At 39.6% G+C, this 25,004-nt stretch overlaps 1 protein-coding gene across 1 annotated transcript in view; it reads left to right on the forward strand.

The window, feature by feature from the left end:
* The first annotated feature begins 646 nt into the window (after positions 1 to 646).
* Positions 647 to 25,004, forward strand: part of SLC15A5 (solute carrier family 15 member 5) — a 63,746-nt gene continuing 39,388 nt past the window's right edge. Inside the window, exons 1-3 of the mRNA XM_075114967.1 lie at positions 647 to 667; positions 17,800 to 17,864; positions 21,740 to 21,838. The gene's annotated coding sequence lies outside the window, so the exon portion shown is untranslated. The remainder of the gene's footprint in view (positions 668 to 17,799; positions 17,865 to 21,739; positions 21,839 to 25,004) is intronic.

Below are 25,004 nucleotides of genomic sequence, written 5' to 3' on the forward strand. Positions count from 1 at the left end.
CCACCTGTCCGTCTCTTTTATTCAGGCCACTGTTTGGAGGAAGACAGTTCTCAGTAGTGGAATGTAGGTTGTTTGAAAAATTCCAGTTCCTCGCTTATGAGGCGGAAACGATAGTATGTAATTTTAAGTGACCAGTCACATTGGGTGGTGATGAACAAGCAGTGAGAGAAGGTGAAAGGAGATAGTCTCCACACAGCACAAGAATGGTCATATCTGCTGATTGTCTGCTCAGTTATACATCATTAATACATGATTCAAAAATCGCACAAAGCTCATTTGCTGGTCATTTAAAGAGACAATGAGTAAGGTTATTCTCTAAAGTTGCTTACTGTCTTCCATCAAGTAGCACCATTGCTACAAGGCATATGCACGGGGGGGGATCAAAAGCTGTGATGTGGACATATCATAAGAAATACTTCAACACATGAAAAATGTCTGTAAACTCTTGCCCTGCACAGCTTGATATTCCAGTTGAGGCACAACTCAGAAAGGGATCGGCGGGCACCTAGGTAAACCTTTTCAGTAGGTCTGTGTATGAGCACATCATGAACCATTTTTCGCCTTGATTCCTCTTTCAGTGCACATGAATACTCCAGCAGTGGTCTCGCTTCTGAAAATACATCTGCAGCACAGAACCAGCTTTGCAGCTGAAAGTAACGCATATGCGGTGAGGTGTTTAAAGTCCTGTGCAGTACTGAAGGGAAAAGGGCATTAACCTCAGCTTTTATGGTGCTATTTGATCTGTACAATTGTTTTGATTAGGAAAGCAAGATATTGTGTGTCATTAAAGGCCCTGAGAGAGTCAATGTCATTATAATGCTCAGATGTACTAATAAAACAGATTTTGCCAACACCATAGTAAGTTACTTTTAAACTAATCCAGTGAGAAGAGTTATTTGTTAAGCATTATCAAATACAGCTTGCAGAACAAAATCTGATCCTTTAAAATAACACTAAAGTAGCAGACAGAGAAAAATATTCATTATAAAAGCAGAGAGGTTATCAAGTTTCATTTCACAGATTGAACAGAAAGGAGACAAAGAATAGAGAGCAAAATGAGTTTTAAGACATTGAGGTTTCAACCATTAATAGAAGAGTCAGTAAAGTTTTCCTTGTTATACTACTGCTCTGATCTAGTGGCACAAGAAAATCACAAAGCTGGAAACCAAACTGGAAAGTTTCTTGCTACAGTGCCACTCCAAATGCACATAGAAGGCTTACAGTCAATTTAAGTGAGCGACTGAGGAGAGACAGAGATGATTAGAAGTATCTAGCAAGAAGTTACCAAGGTATCTCTGCAGACAAGAGATTCCTAGAAGTAAACAAGCAAAAGCTTTACGGATACTGGAGATACCTGTAGACATACAGACCTGGTATGTCTATAGACAAATAGGTAAAGTTATAAAGTTAACTTTTAAAGTGCTCCCAAATCATACCGTGAGGTTTTTGTACTTGTGTAGATGTAGGTATTTATGTAAGGCAGTGAAGGAGCTAGGCCCTGTGGATTGAAGCAAGCTCATTTTCCCATGGGGGTACTAAACTGCTCTGTGATGTTCTGAACCTTTGGTCACTGTTAATCTTAACTGGATTCATTTAACAGTTGAATGTCAGTAGGCTAAATGGTCCTGTCGCTCATTATTGGTCATCTAAAATTGGAGTTTCTTAACACATAGTATATATATCACTGGTGGGATGTGAGCCATGTTTCGCTAATAGAGCAGCTTCTCTGGCAGTTTGGAGATGCTTATGAGAGCTGAAAGCAGACAAGGAGAGGTGTACTCCTGCGCAGGTGGTTATTTTTGAGGAACAACCATCTGGAAGAAAGAACCTAAGTGTTGCATGTAAGCAAGATATTGATCAGTAGTAATCACCTGTCCTGTCAACTGGCATTTGTCACTGATCCAGGTGGGTGGGATTCTGTAGAAGTGCTAGATCGGAGGATGTAGGGAGAGGAAACAAATGCCCCAGCTTTTGGGTGTCTGTTGTCATCCTGCAGGAAACGAAGGCTGGAGATTCCTGCCTTCAGCAATTCATCTGTCTGCAACTCACAGCTTGGAAGAAGTTGTGTAATGAATGCAGAGCGAGTACATTCTGTTCCTTGAGGAATGAGTGCCCAAAGTGTGCTTGTCTGGGAGTTAAATTTGTGTGTGAGTTGTTATGTAAGGGTTAAGAGGCAAACTGTGTAGTCAGTGTGAGGCAAACATCGTTGTTTTAAAAATCAATTATCTGCAATTATAGGGCCTACTCCAACAGTACCATTGCAGTATGCAGAGCCCTGCCAGGTAGCACAGCTATTTTTATTAGCAGCCTCCCCTCCCCCAGCTCTCTGTATGGAGCCAAGTTTAGAGTCAGCAAAATGACTTGGAACCAGCACATTTTATCCCCAACAGGCCAACCAACCACAATTAAACTGTATTACCATACATTGGGCTTTAAAGGGGATCCTTTACTGCAGTATATAAAAGGCTGTAAGGAGAGACAGAGAGGGAAAGGAGAAGACAAACATTTCACATGTAATGGGTTAAAGTCCTCCCTGATGTAAGTCCATTGACTTCAGTTGGCTAGGGATGAATACAGACAATTCAATATTTAACAATCAGCAACTTTTGCTTAGTTGGCAAGAAATGTACAATTTAAGGTCCAGAGCCTTCCCTGTGCTCTTTCTGTCTTCCTGAATCTTCACTCGGCTGTGGTAGCTCTCTGCTAACAGGGACGATGGTCTGCAGGGTTGGCTGCTGGGTATTTTCTGCTGTGCTGCAAGATTACTCCTCATGCTTTTATGGTGCAGCAGTAGACTTTAATAGTCACCTGAGACAATTATTCAGATACTGTATTGTATGCTAAGATTGCTTTTGAACAGCTGCAGAAATGCTTAGCAGAGACACACTCCCTAAAGCCCTGGATGGGAAATAAAAACAAACCACACAGCAAGACAAGAGTCTGCATCTTGCTCTGTCTTTTAGCTTGTAAAAAAGGAGTTGTGTAAGTGATTTAAAAGTTAATTGGGACAGGGACCATTTTTCATTTAGTGGTCCGTATAATGCCCAGTAATAATAGGCTACAAATTCATATTCAGTCACTACCCAAACACAAATCCTCTTTGGGCAGAGTTGTGACCCAGTGTATGGTGCTTTGCCAGGCAATGCTCATTAAAAAGATAAAGAGGTGATAAGATAGGGATGCAATTATTCTCTCTAGTAGTGATGATGTTCTTTGGTGCAATCCCATTTGCAAAGAGCATAACAAAATCCTTGGGTAGAAATGGGCAATTTTCTTTCTCATAGCTTCAACCTTGCCATTCTGATGAGCACTATGCCTTAACAAAAATACCATTTCTTTTTTTCCCCTCAAGCCATGATAACCATGGTTTCTCTGTTACACTCTGTTGCAACTAATTCATTTCCCTGCCATTGCAATTCTAACTAGTCCTGGTGAAAATCTTTTGGCTGATATAACACGTTGTGGCTTAGCTTGACATTCTATGTTGTTTTAAGTCTCACCGTACAAAGAGATATTCGTCTGCACTGTCTATTTAGCTTGAATAAAGAGTGCTCGTAAACACATAAAATTTTATGGAATCTCTTAATAGCTATCTGGTCATCAAATCCTGCCCCCAGCTCTGGACTCAGGAGGATCTGGCAGTACAGCAGAGGGAGAGAAGTACTTTTGCTTAGTTTGGTCTCTGAGAACAATCCCTGCTTCTTTTTTTTCTGCAGATGGGCAGTTAGCGGGGGCTCGGTAGGGTTTGCTAACCCACTCCTCCATTGTATCATAACAACTTTTCTCTTAAGACACAGTTTGAACATTTCCTCAGTATTTTCTCCCAGGATGACCCTGCAGGCAAATTCAAGCTGGGACAATATTTTCTACTAAATACAGTGTGTGTTATGTTGGGAATTTAGTGGCTGAAAGACTGCTTGTTCACTTTTACTGATGCGCGCTTCAGTGAAGTTGCAGTTGATTTATAGCTGGATAAGCACAATCAGAATCAGACCGTTGCTGCTCATTTCTGTGGGAGCAGGACTGGGCCTTACGTGCTCTTGTGCTCATTATATGCCTCAGTATCAAGTCTCACAGCTTTGATTCATAGAGTCCTCTTTAATTTGGTACATGCAGGCTTCCAGACTAGATCACATAACAGCAGGATAACAATCCTCAGGAGAGCATTTCAGTTGAGAAATTCATGAAGAGGGTGACTTTGCTGCTTACTTTCAATGACACTTGTGGAATAGGAAGGAGAAGTGAATGAAATGGAATCGCCAGCCTGTTTCAAAATGTATGCTCTCTTATACAGCGGATGACAAATAGCACCCTCAATAACCTAGTTCTGGTAGCTGTGCGAGTTCTTGTTGGGTTGTTGTTTTTTCCCCCACTGTAATCTGTCTTTTTACATTTAAGGCAAGGTTTTCTTACCTGTGTGCACTGCACACAGGAGCTCTGAAATAGTCCCTTATGCCCTTCTGCAGAGAAGGTATCCACAGGCCTTGCCTGGGGTGGAGGTAAGTAGGAGGAACACAGCCTCTTTCTGCCATGTGGCAGGAAAGGCATTGTATTCACCCCTTTCCTCCTATCTGCAGCGCTCTGACCAGGGGTGTTGAATTCAGAACGGGAGAGAAGTCATGACACTGTGAGCTGGTACAGACCTAGGGCAGGTCACTTCCTCATGGAGCAAAACCAGGTTTCTTCCTGCTGCTTTTCTGAGCCATGAAAAATCCCTCCTTATATGGGAAGGATTTCAAGGCAATAACCTTGCCTTCTTTCAGTGGGAATGAGCCACTCTCCTGTTGGCTAAGGCATTTTACTGTATAATTGGGTATAGTGAAGCTGAGAGAAAAATACATCCTTAACAGTAGCTATAGTGAGTCGTCTGTATATATATATGTATAAAATGACTGTAGGAGCTCTGCAGTAAAAGAGGATGAGAAAGTGTTCCTAAAAGGAAAATAATCAGCTTCCCGCATTAAGGACAGCACAATTTTGCCCCTTTCCGTGGAAGATTGGCTTCCCAGTCTGGTAGCTACACTAAGAGTACTGGGAACTGAGCTCTTGATGCTCTTCATCCCATCCTTATTTCTACACAGATGCATATTTGCAAGTGAATATATCTTATTATTGGCCTCTAACAGTAGCAGGAACTGTCTTTGTAGAAGAAAAATTACTTTCTTGTGAGGCTCAATAAGGGATTTTGGTGGCATTACACATTAAAGAGAGAGTTGTTGACTGTATCCTAAGAACAGAACAAAGTGAAGGTACTTGACATACATCCTCTTCTTAGTCCATGTCATATTGCCCTGGCAAAAGTGTCCCAGAGTATGCAGATCATGAGCTAGACTTTTAGCTCTAATGAAGTAAAGAAGCTACAGGAAGCTACAAACTTGATGATCCATATAGTGTGAAGGAGCATGGAACGCAAAAGACAAAATGAACCATAGAGACCGATGTTCTTAATGCTACTGGGAGGTGTCCTTCAAAGTAACTTGCCTTCCAAAAAACCCGGGGTTGGAATGCAGTAAGAGAAAGGATGTGATGCATGTTAAGAGACAGGAAAATTGTGGTAAAGTTGCTTCACTACTACTAGTGAGATTGCATGACTGCTATCAGATAAACCAAGTTTGGATGGGTATGTATTTGGACACTGCAATCCAACAGAGACCCAGGTAGTAATGCATCCTGATTTCAGAATTAGTTCCTTTGCTTTGGTGGGTTTTCATTCCGCGTTCACTGCTTCTTTGAAAAGAGTTATTTTGCCATGCATTTAATTTCACTGCCTCAGGATTCTGTATATGTGCACTCAGACTGTTAGTATTTGTGGCAGTATGCTTGAAAATGGTGCTTTTAGTAGTAAAAAGTAGTCATATGGGTGCAGATCCAATCATTTACTGCCTTGACCGGGGAATTAATTTGTTTCTGTTTCATCAGGTGATCTCACTGACAACAGTTGTACAAAATTTATTCATGCCTGTTACATATTTTCTTCCTGAAACTTTATAGACCATTTGAGCTCAGAGAAATCATCTAGCAAACAGAAATTTTTCAAAGCCTCCTTTAACCCTTTTTAGGGACTTCATGTGTGCATATATTTTTAGGTTTTGTGCTGTACTGTTTAGACTCAGAAAGGGATCATAAAGAATAATGGCCTTGCTCAGGTGTGCACAGTATGGAGCACTGTACATACATACAGTTACGCTGAGGCAGTTATGCAGTAGTTCATGAGATACAACAAGCACAAGTTGATTCAATAATAATAATAATAGTATGGTCCATATTGGCCAAATTCCATTTGTAATGCTTTGTACTGAGTAGAGAGAGTTACCTGATTAATCAGACAACTAAAGCTGAGGACGGGCAGGCAAATGACAGTCTTCCTAAAAGGGCAGATAATACCTAGTATGTTGCTTCCCTGCTACCATATCCCAGGGACAGGAATAGAAAGGCTTGTTATACCCACCTCAACAATGACCTGAATGAACTACAAGAAGGGGTGAGAGAATAACCAGTCAATAATGACAACTCAGTTCTTGGATCCTCCTGTGAAGCCTGACAAAAATGCTGCTGCAACAGTCACATACTGTCATTTGCTGGGAAGTGAACTAAGGTCCTGAACTTGTTTCAACAGCCAACTGAACAATTAATTGTCAGATGATGACTTCTGGTCACTAGCCATCCTGACATTATGATAGCAGGGATGAAGATTTGATGCTCCACTTCTACTTCGGGCTTCATAAATGTCTCTGTGTGCAGTAGCTTCTGGTCCTTCTGATTGTGATCCAAAATCTACCAAAGTCAATGAAAAGACCAACTATTTTAGATCTTTGTGTTCAGTAAATGTTAAATACCCTTTTCCAGAAAATGGTATCTAAAGTCAGTGAAGTTCAGGTCTGAATCACACATGGTCCTTCTAGCTCCATGTTGTCTGGACTTTGGTGACCCAGAATCCAACAACTGTCTCACCTCAATAGCTCTGTTGAAGCCTGTTGCTGAGTACCACACCCAGGTGTTCACAGAGTGGTTTTTATCACAAGCATCTGTTTTAACACTTAATCCATCCTTATCAATGGGCCGTCTTTTGAAGAGGAGGCTTCAGATGATGTGCTCACACTAGGATGGAAGCCAAGTTCTGTCCTCCTTTCCGCTGAAACTGACTGTTCTTCCTAGGCAAGGGTGCAGAACTTTATAACCGTTACACAAGGAACTTGTTAACAGAGTTAAGTGACTACCCCAAGTTTGGGCGTGTAGGTTTTTACCATCCTTCTTTCATTTTTCTCGGCTTTTAGCACTGCACTGCATGACACACTCAGTCACTTCATTGCCTTCCCAGGCTACAGCAGTCAAAGTCAATGGCTGTTCAGCAGCATAAATGGGCCCCTTTATCCGCTCTGCATAATCTTATGACCCAAGGGCAGATTTTAGCCCCATATATTTAAATTATGTATATATTCACCATTACTCTTAGTTCATGTTTTCTCTACATCTTTCATGAAGTTACTTCAGTCATTTAATTCTGAATTTTCAGGTGCACTGTTTAATATTTAGGCTCTAAAATGCCTTTCTGAAATTGTGCCCGCTCTGCTTTTGAAGCCAGTTCGGGGACTCTTATCACTCCTCCTTACCACTCAGTATTCCCTCTATTCTTCACATGACAAGGCAGATAAATTGATATTAATGCTACATAAGTGAGGTCAAGGGCACATTACAGTGGCCTAATTTGCCTGAATGCAGTCTTTCTGCTATTGGCCTTCCACAGAAGGTCCTGTTAAACTCTATGGACATTCCATTCAATCAGTGCAGGTTTCCTTTCTTTACCAGATTTTACTGAATAAACAAGCCACCTAGAAAGTTTCATGACCTTTTATGATAAATTCAGAAACATGTAAAATATGACTATTGCTAATGGGCTATTACTCACTTGAAGTCAAGTCCTTTGACTATCATTCTTGCAGAAATAAGAGTAGTTGACTTGTTTCTGTCACTGCAGTAGACCTGATCCAAACCCTATCAAAGCCAACAGATATTTTTTTTCTAACTTGTGGGGTATGGCTCGCACTCAGCTTAAGTGTCTCACAAAGATTTCAATTATTTTTATGCTTTTGAAAAATAAGCCCAGTCACACCTCCTTTAAACCTGAATTTTCCCAGTGATAAAGAAGGTTCATGGAGTAGATCTTGAACGAGTAAGGACTATATGCAGTTTAACTCTCACAAGTGCAGAGAATGATAGCAACTTCCTAAGAACTTTACCCTACAACAGCTAGAGATAACTTATCAGAATAAACACTGATGGGACAAAGTTTCCATCTAGTGAGTCCATGACAGCGAGGAATCTCAACATCTCTTACAAAGCAGCAAACTTAGATTTTCACTTCTGTACTTTCGTGCAATAGTTTTAACAAAGAATACTGGTTGGCTCCCTGTGTAAATTCCTTAGAGAATCAAAGTTCATTGTATAACACTGGAAGGAAGGAAAATAGTATTGTGTTGTAATGTCTTTCTGCAGAATGAGTGGTGGTTAAAATGTATTAGCCAGGGGTTTTCTTAGAGTCTTTTATCAGTTTGATTTACGTATAGGCATTGATGGAGGATTAGGACTGGTTGTAATGAAACATGGTTTAATTTCTCCACTTTAGTTGTGTCATCAGTTCTCTAAATGTAGCATGCTTTATTAAAAATAACATGAGTACTGTTATTTGATATTTTACTGGAGCAGTAGCTACATGTTCCAGGCTAAACACATGCTTTAAAAGCGTAAAATAAAAGTCAGACCTGTCACAACACCTAAAAGTGGATATATATGCTTACATGAGCAATCATATTAATGTCAATATTATTAATTGACATTAATATGCACAACATACATTAATGCATTAATGTATATTGTGCACAAATTTAGACATGACCGTAACTCATTGCAAGATTCAGGCTTACATAGGAGCAGTAGTAAATTTTTTTAACTTTTACTACTAGTTTAACAAGCAATAAGAGAGGGTGGTGGGAAGATCCAGAGGTTAAGCTCTGTACGTGCTGAGGCCTGATTATGTACTGCGTAACCTAGTGATGATTCCTGTTACATTTGTGGAAATACCTGTAAGAAACTACAGAGCGATTTGGGTAGAAAGAGTTCAGGTATTCATGGAAGCTCCCTGTGTGGGCCTTATGGGGGCTGGGTGAGTTGAACTTCTCCCACAGTGCTTCCTTATGACCTGCAGGTATTGACCTACGCAATTCAGCTTTGTTGATTCTTGTGATCATGTTGCAAGTTCTTTGACACTTGATGTTCTTCCTGAAATCCAAATCCTTCAGGCAGGTGAATCTGTGAGAATTTCTCTTGGTAATCCTTTGTGCTAATAGTGGAGGGAGTTAAGAAATGTGGCCGAGTACAGCCCTAAAACTCAAGCCAGCAGAACACATAACACTGAGGAACAATGCTTTAATTTAAAAAAGGAAAATGCATTACAAATATTTTCACTTATAGACTTTGCTTTTTTTAGACCTGAATATTTTTTTTTTTAATTGGTTTACTTCCTGAATCTGTTACTTTGGATTTAGCTTGGGTCAAAGCTAAACTGGCAACTGTTTCCCCTCATTTTTATCTTTATATTCTCTATTAAAAGAATATTTTAAAAACTGCAAACTCTTCAAGGCCTACTTTTTCTGGTCAATAGAGAGTGCCCTCACATCACATTGCTCGTAACGGAAATTAATTGTATCGTGCCTGTAGACCTTGGAGCAATTTTGTAGATATTAGATTCTTAGACATCTGTGGTGTTTTATTATTGATTAAAGAATGAGAGGAGATCTCATGGCTTAAGACCTTGTGCTGGGATTTATGAATTACTTTTTTCCTATGTGACCCTTGGCAGGTCATTGAATCTGTCTTTCAGTTTGCCATCCATGAAGCGGGGAATAACGATGATTTTCTGCTGCTGCTCTTTGTCCATCATGCCTACTTAAATAGTTCGCTCTTTGGAACAGGTCTTGTTACTTGCTGGTGCAAAGAAATCTCATTCTGAGTTAGGATCCAGAGCTGTAATACAAATAATTAATATCAGCATTAAACAGTCAAAGGTATTACATCCCAGATGCATTTGGCCTGAGGCCCACATAGTTCTTAAAATGATGGATTTTTAATTGATTATTTTGGAATGAGACCTTTTCTCAGAGTAGCTAAATCGCTTAAGACCCACGCACGCTAGCTATATTTAGAGGCGAGGAGGTGGCAAAGTAATTCTTAAAGTGCTCTGTTTCTAATAACCCAGGTGAGTGACAGTCTGTGAGCGCTGCCTCTTTTAAAACAAACATGACTCACAGCCCCCAGGCGGCAAGCATGTGCAGGTTAGAAATTGTATTGAACTGTCCACATTCAACAATAATCTACAGCCATAATCGTAAACATTTCATTTAATAATTTCAGGTTAGTACAAGAGGGTAGGCATGCTAATGGCTTGGCATCTGTAATAACAAAATGCAAAAAGACCATGTAAAATCTGTGTAAGGGGTTTAAGGTGAGTCTGGAGTAAACAAGGCAATATTTTCATCCCACAGCCCTCCTCAATGCATCTACAAAGCAGAGATGTAACTGGAGTATCAGGCATTGTTATGAATTCTGCATAAACTACAAGAATAAGATAATGTCCAGAGTCCAAACCAAAGGCAAAATGTATATGGCCTTCTAGATGCATTGATGTTTAATATCCGTTGAAATGGACCTCCACATATGTGGCTGTTTCCCAGGCATTTCTTGTCCAAAACAATTACTAACACCCATGAATGATCTTGCTCTCAGAGAGCATACCTGGTGAAATGAAGCTATGTCCTCAGAGACTGCCAGGGAGGTGCAAGGGAGAGTGAGTACCACCCTAGCCTTTTCACATCTCTGACCAAAGCTAAAAATAAGCAGCAAAATGGGGAGAAGCTGGTCTCCCAGTGGGAAAAGAATACTGCTTTATGTCACTTTTGTTCCTGAGGACAATGGGCCCAAGCAATTCTTATTTTGTGTCCTAAGCTTGTCACTGACCTTGGCATCCAGCTGCATAGCACTGCTTTCTCTGAGATTACCCAAGGCAAGCTCATCTCGGGGAATCTAAGAAGGTATTGCCAGGAACTCCCACTGATGCAACAACTTTCATCACAAGCTGCAAAGTTAAAAGCACACTTTAGTCTTAACTGCAATAACAACACTTGGCCAGGCTCTGGAATAGCTACATCTTTGTTCCAGCAGAGTCTCATTAAAGAAGTTAATGGCTACACAAAAAACGAAGCCAGTTCTAACTACTTACCTTTTTAAGGTAGTTTCACTAGAAATTAGATATAGTCCTCCTTGTCCCAAATCACTGCCTCTTTTTTAGTAGTTCCCATGTTTCATTTCCCAGAATTTGCATTCAATGGGCATGAAGCGACATTTTTATGTGGTTTGCCAGTTAATGCAATACATGTAACAACACTGAAAACAGGTTAGGTCGAAGACACAATGCAGAGGTTTTGGTTGACAATTTCCTCACCTCCTTGCTTCCTTTAGAGGAAACACAATATTGATTTTGTACTTGCCTCCTAGTTCTGTTTCACTGCATTTAACCCAGTGACAAGGGAGAACTAGGCATAATATCTGCTTAACAGCAAGAACACACCCAGCTCTTCCACTGTTAGTGAAAACTCCTCACGTCAGAAAATCTGGTAAACATTGCTCAGTGGTTTTGCACCAGACTAGGAATCAGTGCATTTTAAAACGTCTTCTTCACGTGGACTTGAGGGAGCCTGACAGCTCTGGAAAATAAAGGCTCAGCACCATGTAGCAAGGACTTGGTAGTGGAAGCTGTTCAGTGTCCTCCCGCCTATCTGCAAATGTGCCTTCAACTCTGACCCCCTTTTACTGGGTGGTTTCTTATGTAATCCTTTGTCTTTTTAAGATTTATGTGCATAAATAACTGTATAATACTTCTATATAATCTCTTCCATTAGTGTAAATAGGCTTCCAACCTCTGAAACTACCAGGGTATACCAGATACAAGGTTCATCTGGTTCATGGGCATCTTATACAAGCTAAGATCACCTTAATAAAAATACAGGAAGACTGAGAATTAGTAATATCTGCAACATGTAGTGCTTTATGTAATATCTCTTTTACTGGCAGTATTTCGTTGAAGTTATTGCATAAGATTGAGATTCTGTTCTACTTTCAGAAGTTCCTTTATTTCCACATCACTACAGTTAACTATTTGTGTGCGGCTAACCAAATTGAACTACTCATTGTCTTTGTCAGTTTGGGCTGGTCAGTTTACAGTCACTATCTGAAGTATAAAATGTAACATCTTTCCCAAATATTTGTTCCTCAAAATTAATAATTCCATGTATAATTTTCATTGTCTGTGTAAATATCCAGTCCGTTTTTGTTATCTTATCAAGTTCTTGGCTTCCAAGAGAAATTAATTTTGAAGTCCAATTATATGCTGTGTAAAAAGGTATTGTTTTTTCAGGGTTGGATTTTCTTCTTCCTAATGGCATTGAATTGAATTTGTCTTCTGATTCTGTATTATGAGGCAGTGAGAAAATAACCTCCCTATATCTTAGTTACTGATACGCACTTTCAGGATTATCCTCATGGTTTTATGGTGCAGCAGTAGACTTTAATAGTCACCTGAGACAATTATTCAGATACTGTATTGTACGCTAAGATAGCTTTTGAACAGCTGCAGAAATGCTTAGCAGAGACACACTCCCTAAAGCCCTGGATGGGAAATAAAAACAAACAAACCACAACAGCAAGACAAAAGTCTACATCTTGCTCTGTCTTTTAGCTTGTAAAAAAAGGAGTTGTGTAAGTGGTTTAAAAGTTAATTGGGACAGGGGCCATTTTTCAGTCTCTCTGCCCAGGATTCAGTTTTATTAATGTATGTAGAAAAAGTATAATATTCACGGTGACCTTTTCTCCTAAACCCAGGATTCTTTCAGTGCCTGTTTACTCCCTTCAAGTTTCTACTGAATAGGGTGTTGCCCTGGGTTGTAGCTTCTCTTTCCTACAAGAACTTGCTTCATTTGTCTGCCCCCACGATACATAACTTTTCTCCTGAAATTGTATCCCATATAAACCATTAGCCTAATCAGTCCAACTCTTGAGGAAGCTGATAAATCAACAGTAATCTAAACCCCAGCCTCCGTTCAAGTGCCAGCCTGTGTCAAAGGGCTTTGGAGTTCATGCCATTCTGTGTAATGAGGTCTGCACTGGGAGGACAGGGAAAATGCGCCTTGATAGCTGATGAACGTTGGAGTCTCTTTCTCCTGAGAAGGACTGTGATTTTCTTGCATTTCAGTAAAATGCTTAAAAGCTAATTTAGTCAGTGTGTTGGTGGTGGTTAGATGTGGATGCTTGACCACTAAAAACTGAACTGGCAAGCTACACGCTCCTTTCTCCTTAAAGTCACTTAAGAGAAGGGGAAATGATTATCTAGAGTGAGCTGTCAACCTTTATGCCAGCTTTCCTCCTGATATGATTTATAAAACAGCTAAGATAACCTCTGGGGGGGAGCTTTGCAATGGAAATAGCAAGTGATTTTTATTCTAATGAACATAACACTGTCACAAGTTTAAAGTTCAAATCTGAGGTACGAAGGTTTGGGGGAAAAAAAGAGCCCGTAAAATATGAATGTGACAGCGTATGTGTTCATTGCCTGCACTATGTATGAAACAGGAGAAATAGGCAAACTTTATTTTTCTAATGAGGTTTAAAATATTTTTCAGTCTTTATCAGGCAAAAGTTCCTCGATACTGGTTGTTTTTTTGTTGCGGTTTTTTTTTTGCTTCACACTCCCCTGTTGAGAGGAGGCATTTTTCTCAGAGCAAGTTGTGCACCCTTTGGTCCTTCAGCATTGCAAAATGTACTGTCACAATTGGCACTCGTTAAATAAGGCTTTGTTGGTAGCTGCAGCCAGCAGGCAGAAGGCTGAATGGACTACAGGAATTTAAACTCCTGGAGAGGGCTTGTCCTGACCAGCATTTAGAAACACCAAATGGGGATTTTTTTGAGAACTTACTTCTTCTCACTCTGTTAAAAAAAAAAAAAAAAGAAAGAAAGGAAAAGAACGAATCACATTACTGGGTATCCAACAGCTTTCATTTATATCTAGATTACTTCAGAACTGCTGTAAAAAATAAAAATAGACCCTTTTCTAGAAATTCTTTCCCGGAGAAAAAAAAAAAAGTTAGAATGTCTATAAATCAATGGCAGGTTAACCTGTCCCTGAACTTGCCCAGCATATTTCTTATGACGAGAGCTGTATGAATGCAATTTAGATAGTCAGTGAACCATAGTATCTGCAGGTTTGCTGGGGCTGATAGCTTTTCATTGTCTGGTCAATATCTTTCTGTCTCAAGGCTAGAGTTGCACTAGATCCTTGCTATTAGCTGATGTAGAAGGACTCAGCTGAGTGGAAAAAATACAGTGATCTAAAACTTTTAACAAAGCTGTAATAAAACTTAGAATAATTTTGCTTATTAGCCTCATTTTCTGAAGGTATCTCTCACTTTGAAGCCTTGTATTAGTAGCTCTCATGTTGTACTAGCTTCTGGGTGCACTGCCTTGTTGGAAATGGTGTGGTGGTGTCCCGTAGCGTTCAAGAAATCTGTGTTGGACTCTTCCTCAGTGACCCAGCCACTTCCATCCAGGTACAGAAGGGGACACTGTGCATGTGGCAAACTCCTGCTCAGTGGAAGCGTGGAACTTTTCAGCGAGACATCAGCTGAATGCTTATGACCTGGAAGCAATATTGAATGTATCCTGAAGAAAACGCCTTCTGCTGGTTTGGTAGGGTTTGTGTGAGTTGTACAGAAGGTGTTCACAGCCAGTAAGAATACATACATGCCACTGCCATGCATTTGCTTGCTGTGAAGTCCTGCCATGATGAAGTTCCATTACTAGCAGCAATATTAAGTTGGATCCCGCTTATTTCTCCTTCTTACACATAAGCTGTGGACTTGCAAACAGGTACCCAATAGCCTGAAGGCATAAAGAGTTAAAAATGAGGAAGCATAGAGCTAAATTATGTTCTCCAATGTGGCACATGATTGTAGCTCACTTTGTCGTGTTGCGAAAACTAGAATATAGTCTAACCTATTTTCAAAAAAACAAAAACATGCTTGGGCAGTATTTTCTTAAGCCTTACCTGCTTAAGTAACTGATGGGACAGATGGTAGATAAAAGAAAGCTGGATCTCCAGGAAACCCCAATGTCCTTTTTGAATTTTTGAAAAAAAAAAAAGGAAAATGAATAGATCCTATAATACTCCAGCTGTTCCCAAATGATAGACACCACCACAGCATTAGGAGGTTAGTATTTACTCTGGGAACCTGGCTGCATATGGGCAGGGAGCAGCAGCCAGGTGACAAGTACCCTGTCCCTCTGTAGCACAAAATGCACACCGAGTGGGGACAATGTAGCTTGATATTTCTTTACACAGTAATGTCTCCTGAGGTATGATCAGCACAGGTTTGGATTAGGGAATGCAAAAGCTCAGTATCACAGCTTGTTGAAAAATCAGGAAAACACTGGGAAATCTTTCTCTTTGTTATTTAACAAAGTTTGAATTTCCACAGGGGAAATGAAAGCAGTAATTCCTGATAAATACCAAGCTTAATATCAAAAAACTTTGAAGGTAATGAAAATAAGCATCCTGTCTGTTTTTCATTAGCAGGTGACTGAAGCCTTTTTGGGTCTCTTATTGGCACAGAGAGATGCTAAACGCAGTATTTTGCCACCATCATGGGATGATTTATCTACAGAATATAATTTTTTATGACACTGTTATACCTCAAGTGGTAAATAAGGCCTTGCCTATGCTCCAAAATTGTGCCACTTTAAACATACCACCGTAGTTAGAGTAATACAACCCATAGGTTGTTGTTACAGCCCTGTAAAACAGCATTCAGTCACGTAGTCGTCCCTGTATAGCAAGGGGAGCTATCTGTGGTGATTTTCTATTGCATTGCATTTTGAAGTTTTTATTGGTGTTACAGTAACAGTGAAAAGAAAAAAGGCAACCAAAATGTTATGCTGGGAGAGGTCTTGAGTGCAGATAAGGCCCAAATCAGAAAGACTGTGAGCAGCTTCAGGTACAGACCATGTTTTCCTATGGCCACGGATAATGGTAGCACATTATGGGCTGTGTTAAATATCATTAATGATGACAAGACTGTGGCAAAAAAATTTCACTGAGGCAGGAAAATGTAAGGTTCCTGACAGTAGCATCAGCAGCCTTACCGCTGAGCACAGAATTTCTCAGGATCCAGCTCTTGTGCAGAATAAGACCATTTTATGTCTGCTAACTGTCAGAAGTCACAGTGTCACCATGTTACGAAGCCGCTCCTGAGGGCTGAATAGAAGTCTGTGCCATTGTAAAAAAATTGCTAAATATCTTGCAATACTTGGAGTATAGTATTTGTTTTCTGACTTCAAATAGGCAGTGAAAAACAATTCTTGCCAAGGGTTTCTGATAAGGATTACAGTTGGGTAAGCTTTTTTTTCGTGTCTGATTTTGGAAAAATGAGAGTCACTTAAATTAATTGCCTTTTTGCAAGGCAGAACTATTTAGAGAACATCTGCCTGGAAAAATTCTGTGGGTTCAGGACAGAAGTTATTCTCTCAACAGAATGCTCAGTACCGGTGACAGAGAGGCTTCAGTGTACCCCACACATCAAGCCCATGATCTCATTATCACGCTGCTGTATATTTTATAAAGGTGCTTTTTTTCCCCCCTCCCATGTTAAATTCGGAGTCGCTTTGATTTCATTCATATGTAAATAGAGCCATGATTTAGGATCTTAGTGTCTCCTCTGATCTTATTTAGGATTCTTCGTTTCTATATTTGGTCCTGCTGTTGATTTGCAAGCGGGCCACAAATTCTCTGTATCATAAATGACCCATTTCTAGTGTGGCAAATAACATTCCCTGCCTATCTGACAGAAACGTGCCAGACTTAATTAGCAACAGACCATGTTTTCAAAAGTGACTATTTGGAGACATCCTGTGAAAACTGAAACTCTTGAAGACTCGCAGGTTGAGCCTCTGAATGCACATTCACACTTTAAAATTCACAAATAAGTTGTTGAAAAACAGTTGGTGCTCTGATAAGATGCATTTTAAACACACTTCTATATATCATAGCAAATATATTAATGGCTACCTTCATATACATATTCTGAAACCTAATGCTTTCCCTTATTCAATGCCAAACACTTGAAATCCTACCTAATCTTCATTGATATATTCCATTTTCTCTCACAGAGAAGGGCAAACTCTGCCAGACCTACTGAGGTTTACCTGCAAAATCCAGAGGTGAAACACACTATGGACCATGAGAAGAAAGAAGTTTTAAAGTCTTAAAACTTTATATTCAAGCTTAGATCTGCTCAGGATTTTACAACTCCATGAAAGCATGCTTGTGTGACTGCCAAAATCTTTCACTGTGAAAAATGTGTGTTGTGATTTCATCACCAAACTGGAAGCAGCAGCCACTTGCACAGCACACACAAGTGCTATACAGCTGTTTTCATGATGGATCTCTTGCTTGCTGACCTGATTTCAACTGGTGTCAACTCAACACAACACTGTAAACTTCTTTGGATGATTAGGAAACATTCCTCTGAACTATGCGAACAAACATGAGCTGCAAGCACTGTGTTGGCAGATTATTTTACAAATGTAACGTATCTGCAGTAGGACTATGTAACTATGCTATTTTTTTCTTCTGTCAGCTGCCTGAATATTAACAGATAGTTGCAACCATATTAAACATCTCCCTGCTATTTTTTTTTTCAGGTGGAATCATGATTCTTTTGGAAGGAGCCAGACCAAGTCATGTGCTCTATCAACCAGAAGTAAATGTAAGAACCAATCTGAGTTCGGTGTTTATTTTGATGTAGTGAGGTAATCTGGGAGGCATAAACTCATTGCAAGTCTTCCGTGAAATGTGAACTTGAAATTATGGAAAGCCACTGGAACCAAGCTTATCCCATGAAACACTTGCCAAATAAGCTAAATATCTGTCTGTATTTAGTAACTGTATATTCCTCTGAAATCTGCGTTTTGTATGCCCTGGAAGGATTGTTGGATTTGTAGCACCAGCATCTTCAGAAGATTCCCCTTGCACAGGGCATTGTCCATCCCCTCCCTGTTCCTAAGTGCGTGCCAACTGCAGGCAGCAACTACATCCATTTTTGCTGGTTTTAGTGCTTCTGGCCAGAAGCTGCTGGAGCTCTAGGCACTGGAACACGGAGGAGGAAAACTCCATTTCCCAACTGTCCCAGCTAACCTCCACCTAGCCTGCAGGGTGGAGAGAGTTAAAACAAAAAAATCATAATTCAACTTCATAGAGTTAGTCAGTATTTTGAACCTGTGTTTGTGGCAGCTTTGGAAGAAGACCCCAACGTTTTTAAGTTCTCATTGATGGAAACACCCATGCTGGCGTGTGTTACAGCTGTTCCAAAGTCCAGCTGTTGGCCTGAGGATCCCAGCCCTGGTAGATGATTAAAGAGATGTAGACACTGGAGCATCTGTCACTCCTGACTTGAAGGCAGTCCAGCCAGCAGGCTGCCGTGGGAGTGGCGGACAGCAAGGCAGGCAAGTGTTGCACGAGTCTGGCCTGATAAGCATGCATCTGCCGGATTTTTGCTAATCTGAACCCATGTAATGTAATTGTTCAATTTTTAGAGAACTGGCATATTCTAAGAAAAATACATTCTCGCCAGCGTCTGTTTTTTCACATCTTTCTTTGCCTCTCCATTCCCCCCAAAGAAAAGATGGCAGAACTGTGGAAAGGGAGAATGAAGAAAAAGGTAGTGGTAACAAAAAGGAGTCTGGTAACAGACTGAAGAGGAATAATGATACAGAAATCTCAGTTCCTGCTGCTCTCTGCACAGGAATAATAAGAGTTTGCTGGGATAGAAAAAAGTAAACAGAGGCCAGGTTAAATTGGAGATAAGTATAAATAGCAGCAGGGTGGAAGAATGGAGAGGATGGGGCAGAGATTATAGCAAAAGAAAAAAGGTGGAGCCTGGAAGGAAAAGGTGGAAACCAACCTGATTTCCTTAGCTTAACACTTGGGGTTAGTAGCAGTCTGTAGCCCTACCCCACTACTTCATTCACTCCACAGTTTCCACACTCTGCACAAAGTAAAGCTGAGTTTTACAGAAACTGTCATTTCAGGGCAGTTATCCCCAGAGTAAATCCATGGTGGCTTTGAGATTATTAACAAATTTTATTTTTTAATTAAAGACTATTCACAACCCAGGAAAAAAAAAAAAAGACTGAACAGATTTCAACAGGTCACCCAAAGTTTAACACTTACTATTTTTAAAGTACTTGTCTTAAAGTCTTACTGCTCTCTTAAGTATGTTTGTGGCATTTTGTTTGGGAAGGGAGACTGAAGGGGATTGTGTATAGCAGATAGAGAGATACCGTGGTAGTAAAAATTAAATGTAATCTTTACTAAAGGTCTGTTTGCAAGATGCTGAGGTATTGGTTCCTTTTAGATGTGTGCAGACTGATCTCTTGGGCCACTTCCAGACATTTTAGTATTAAAACCTGAGGTCTTCCCTCCAAAATTGACGCCCATTGTTACACATAGAGAAAGGCAAGAATTTTAAGGATATGGCTGTATCATTGTTAAACAGCATAGCCCATGTGGTCGCCTTGTGCATTGCATGGCACCTAGGCTTCTCCTTCACCATTCCAACTCAGCCAGAGGAACTGGGGGAGGAAATTAGGATGTCCCTTTGCTTTTCTTTTCCTGCCAGATTCTGGTGTGATAACCAAAACCTGGTTTGCATTCCTCCACCTTCATCTCTTCTGCCACAAATACAATAACTTGATGTACATCTCACTAAGAGATTTTTGTATCTAAGATCTTCAAAAAGTCTGTCAAGGAGAAAGCAATAGGGGGGAAAGCTGAGAAACTCAAATGTGGGTTTAGGTCAATGTGCAGTATGAATGTGACAAAACTTTACTGATGTATAAATGCTTATGAATCTAATTGTAAAATGCGAGCACCTAATACCAAATTTATTTCATTATTATTCCCTCTCTGTCTTTCTTTTTGAGTTTAGCCTTTCTTCCTGTAACAGTATCAATTATTTTTCAATAGTGTCTTGCATCCCACTCTTTCTCATCTCTTTCTCAGTACTACCCTTTTCTCTGCTAAATCATCAAAGATATTTTTGTTCTTTTACCTATTGTGGCAGAGTCTGTAAACACAATCTTACAAAGAGAATTTCTAAGTATAAGCATTTGTGATGCATTTGCACTAAAAGCTTTGAATTGCTATCTTTGATAAAGCTATTTGGTCTGATTATATTGTTTTGGAATTGCACATTCAAGCGCACCTCTCTAAAAAAAATGATTTTTTCAAAATGTAGTATATTGCATGTCTCAGAATGGGGGAGGATTATTTTTAAATACTGTGTAATCCATGTAAGTAATTGTATTTCTATCCTGAAATTCACACACCAGCAATTAAGAGTGAAATTTAAAGTTGACTTTTTAAAAACCAACAACTCCTAATCTTAAAGATGTATCAAATATAAACAGAGTTAATAATAATTATTCTGGTTTTCATTCTTTTAAATTGCGTCCATTCTTTGAAGACTGTACAGACAGATATTGCAGGCGGTTCTTGTATTGAACACAACAAGCATTCTGTGTGAGCGCTGAATAGTGGGTGTAACAGCTGTTGATGGTTGTAGTATATTTTTTAAGCAGGAATTGAAAACAATATTTCCAAATACAAATTCAGATCTCTTTGGCTGGAATTTAGGTGGGAGTAACTATACTTTTGGAAATTCAGTGATGTCTTTAAACTGCCATAAGTAGTCAGGAAAAAGTGTATTCAGGTCAGATCAAATAGCAGAGGCCCAGAAGTACAGCCTGCTATAAAGTTACACAACGTATTGATCTCAGCATTTGAGGCATGGGCAAACCTTCCCTTCATAAACCTTTGCAGCTGAAGACATCACTACCCTGGGACAGACATCACAGCACCCAACAGTTCCATCAGTGGAAAAGATTATATGAGCCTTTTTAATCCGTTTCAGTCAAAATCAGTCAGGTTAAACAATAACTGAAGTTGAAAAAGTTAATCCACTATGTTTAGGTTGAAGTTAATTATCAGGGCTTTTTACCTGTCATGTTCAACGGCGAGACATCCAGAGGAATTAAGTACAGATGCTGCACACACTTACATGTTAACAAAATACATTTCCTTACTCTCACACATCATCAGTGCAAGCCATTGAACATACTCTGAGTCTCGTAATGTCCATTGATTTTCAAAAGCACCTTCTTGTCAGATCTGAGCACCCTCTACTGAGAGTGTCAGTGCACCTTTAAAATCATGCTTCTGCAATAATGATTCCTTAGCCATGTCCTTTTTTTTTTTTTTTTTAATAGCAACATACTATTTTCACTCTCTACTAACTTGGTATCTGGTGTCCCTCTCCTTTTTCTATGTATTGATGGCTTTAAAACAGGGAACTGAACTGCTTTTAATAAAAAAGCATGCTTTGTTTGAAATGATAGCTAAATCACTTATAACATGCAACAGACACTAACCTGTCTTGTCTCCAGCAATAAATCAGTAGCATATATGATGCCTTATCATATTAAAAGACAACTACGGGTGCTTTATTATAAGCTGTACAGTGGTTTAAAACTCTGAAGGCCAGAGATCAAATGAGGGTTTCCTTCTCTTTTTGCCTCCATACAGTGTACTCCACCTCTCCATTGCATCTCTTTGAAGGACCGTAGGAAGAAAGCACTAGATGGATTCAGTGACAGCATTTTAGTGAAACTCATAAGCGATCAGGTGATGAGTTGTGTTGTGTTGAAATCTGGAGGCATCAGTGCCAGAAGGCTGGTGTCTGAGTACATCCCGTGCCTTTCCATGGGCATCAGGCAGCCATAGCTTTTGCGGGTTGATGTGATGACTTGGGGGGCTGAGCACTTCTTATAAGACTAACCATTCTCGCATTGAGACTCATATTTGGACCAAGGATTCTGCCTTTTGCTAAGGTTCCTGTGTGCTAGTGGACTAACATGTGGAGGCTGTAAAAATCCTAGCGGCAGAAACGGTGAGATCTAAGCCTCTATGCAGCCCTTTTCTCAAACTCTGGTACAAGGGTACTGGGAAAAGGAACAACAGGGGAGAAAGATGGAGAGATTATGATCTGTGCCACTGACTGAACACGGTGTGTTATCCCAAACACTGGCTGACTTCCTCGGAAACTAAATAAAACTGTTTATGTGACCTGCTGCTGCACACAGACTATGCTTTCAGAAGCTGTGCATGGAATTCCACAGAATTATTACTAAAATATTGAGCGTTTGTCATCTGCGTTTGAAAATTAGGACTCAGAAGAGCTGATTGCAGCAAAAGGTGTACACGTTTCTCTGCAGACCAGTATGCTTCAAACATACATATGGTGAGGGTGGGAGGCCTTTAGTGAATTCTATGGTCTCACTATGCCATACAGGGAGAAGACAAGCAAAAAGAAGGCTGATTATTAGGATGCGTATACATCTACATCTAAACATGTGGAAGTAACATGATACAATCCTCCTCAGCAAGAGGGAAACTCCTGATGACATGCCTATTTCAAATTAGGGATGAGCCTTATTCCCAGGGGTTTTAGATCTAGGATTCTTATTCAGGCTCATTTTTCTCCACAAAGGTTTCAAAAGACTGGAGAAAATCAAGTAAGAGCTCAGCCTGGATTGTATTGTCTGTAGCATCCTAAGAGACCTTTGGTTTCTTATTTCCATAAATAAAAGTACAACTGAGCTACTTATTACCCTTCCTTATGCTGGATTAGGTACTAGGAGTAACATTTTGTACTACTTGTCGTTTGCTAATTCGGTGTGCTGGGACATCAGTCAAAGGTCATTACGATAGTTAAATGCAGGTGACACAGACACCCTGACATAGCTGTGTGCCAGAGGAAAAAAAGCAGCAGCATGTGGCTTCTCACTTTAGAAGAAATATGTGGCTTCCACATTGAATGTCAAACATAACAGAAAGTTTCAAGAACTGCCTGCACTTGGGAGGTCACATCAATATCCAAACTTGCCCAGACCTGTTTAGACTCATGGTTTCAGTTCAGATCCACGTCTAGAAGATGTATCCTGAAACTCTTAGCAAAAAAAAAATTAAAAATACCTGTGTTTGGATCATGCTTGGTACAAATTTTCAACCTGTCTGTCTTTACTGCAAGAATAAAAGCTAATTTTGAAACAGTTCTACTGTATATATCCTCCGATTAGGAGTGTTACTTCAGTTTCACTCTTTTTAGGCAAATTGCTGACAATGGAGGACATTATACCCAGTACTCCAGACATGCTGTCATCAGTGCTGAGCAGAGTGGAAGGATCACCTCTCTTGACCTGCTGGCAATGCTGACATCTTTCATAAAGACTGACTCCATTAAAAAAAAAAATTAATATGAAAATATTGTCCATTACTAGGAGAAACTTTCAATTCTGCCAGTTTCTCCCTTAACCACACCACATGAGGTTCTGTAGACAGGGTCTGCAGTAACTCACAGAGTTTTCAGCTTGTGGATATTCAAGTTTGCAGCTGAATAAATAAAGTTATGTTACATTCTTTCCTGTACCAGTTTACAAGGCTGAAATGTGTATGAATGGATGGGGGAAATAAAAATAGTTTTAAGATGGCTATCGGGAACTTTCTGTTAACAGCTTTTATGTGATCATCTGTTTATGAGAATTTCATATGGACAGATTATCTGGAATTCATATGACCATTGACCCATCCCATGAAAATTTGTGAGATTCCAAATATTATTTTGTGGGCAAAACTGAAAACAATCAAGTATTTTTTTTTAGCTTTGTAAAAGGATGCCTGCTCTAGCATTCAGCACTCTTTTTCTACCATTCTCCTAGATCCAGTGTGCCAAACTCCTTTTCTCAGGAAGTGTTTTCTCACCCCTGTCTGTTGAGGACTCTCTATGTTATAGACAAAATCAACTATTCATTGACATAGAGCCTTGAATTTGCTGCTCCCCAAATTCAGGAGAGCAGCCCTAATCTCTAGGTTACAAAGTCAGCGTCCCTACAGCTCATAAAGCTTTACACAATGTGTTACAGCTCCAACAGGAGAGATTAAGAGACTATCTGGGCACTGCAGTGGTTGGAAAGCTCTTCAGTGAGGTGGGAGATCTACTGTCAGTCCCCTGTTCTGATGAATATTTGCTTCTAAAAAAGATGCTGATATTTTTTCATGGCTTCTCTGAAACCAGTTACATTGGGTCAGGGATGAATTTAGAGCAGAAACTCCACAATCACATAGTACTTATATATGTGTTTTAGAATACTAACCAGTCTACTAAATGGACTAGAATATAAATGAACTGTCACTATGGGAGAATAGTTGAAATCATCTTGGAGGTACAGATAATATTGTCTCAACTGTGAACCCTGCTTTAGAATCTCATTTCAGTCTGTACCTAAAAATCTATATGTCAAAAGAAAATATCCCAAGTGCCATCTACAAACTGTAACATGACACAAAAAAACCATCTTTCTATATGATAGAGCTACTTCTAATTTTCCCATTAGACCAAACAACATCATAAAGAATATCTGTCAGCAACATGATATAAAACCATACCATACATCGTGAAAAATAATTGCAATTCAATTACTCCTGAATTATAAAACCGTCAACTAGGTGCAATAAGACAAGAGCCTTAGAATGTATGAAAAACTGCTTAGCATAGATAATTATATATGTTTGAACAAAGTCCCTAAAATAAAACATGCAGTTTGAAGGAATGGGGTAATCATGCCAAAATAATTCTCACTTATAGCAAAGGTTTGAGGATCAGCAATTCTAAAACCATCTCCCTGAAAAAAAAAATTATAAAAGTAAATTAGCAAACCATTCTCACTCATAGAGGGCAAACACAGCAACTGGGTAAGAAACTACTTTCTTTCCCTCTGTTATCTTCTTGCTT

Source organism: Phalacrocorax aristotelis, chromosome 1, assembly GCF_949628215.1.
Source record: "Phalacrocorax aristotelis chromosome 1, bGulAri2.1, whole genome shotgun sequence".
In the NCBI taxonomy this organism is placed as follows: Eukaryota; Metazoa; Chordata; class Aves; order Suliformes; family Phalacrocoracidae; genus Phalacrocorax; species Phalacrocorax aristotelis.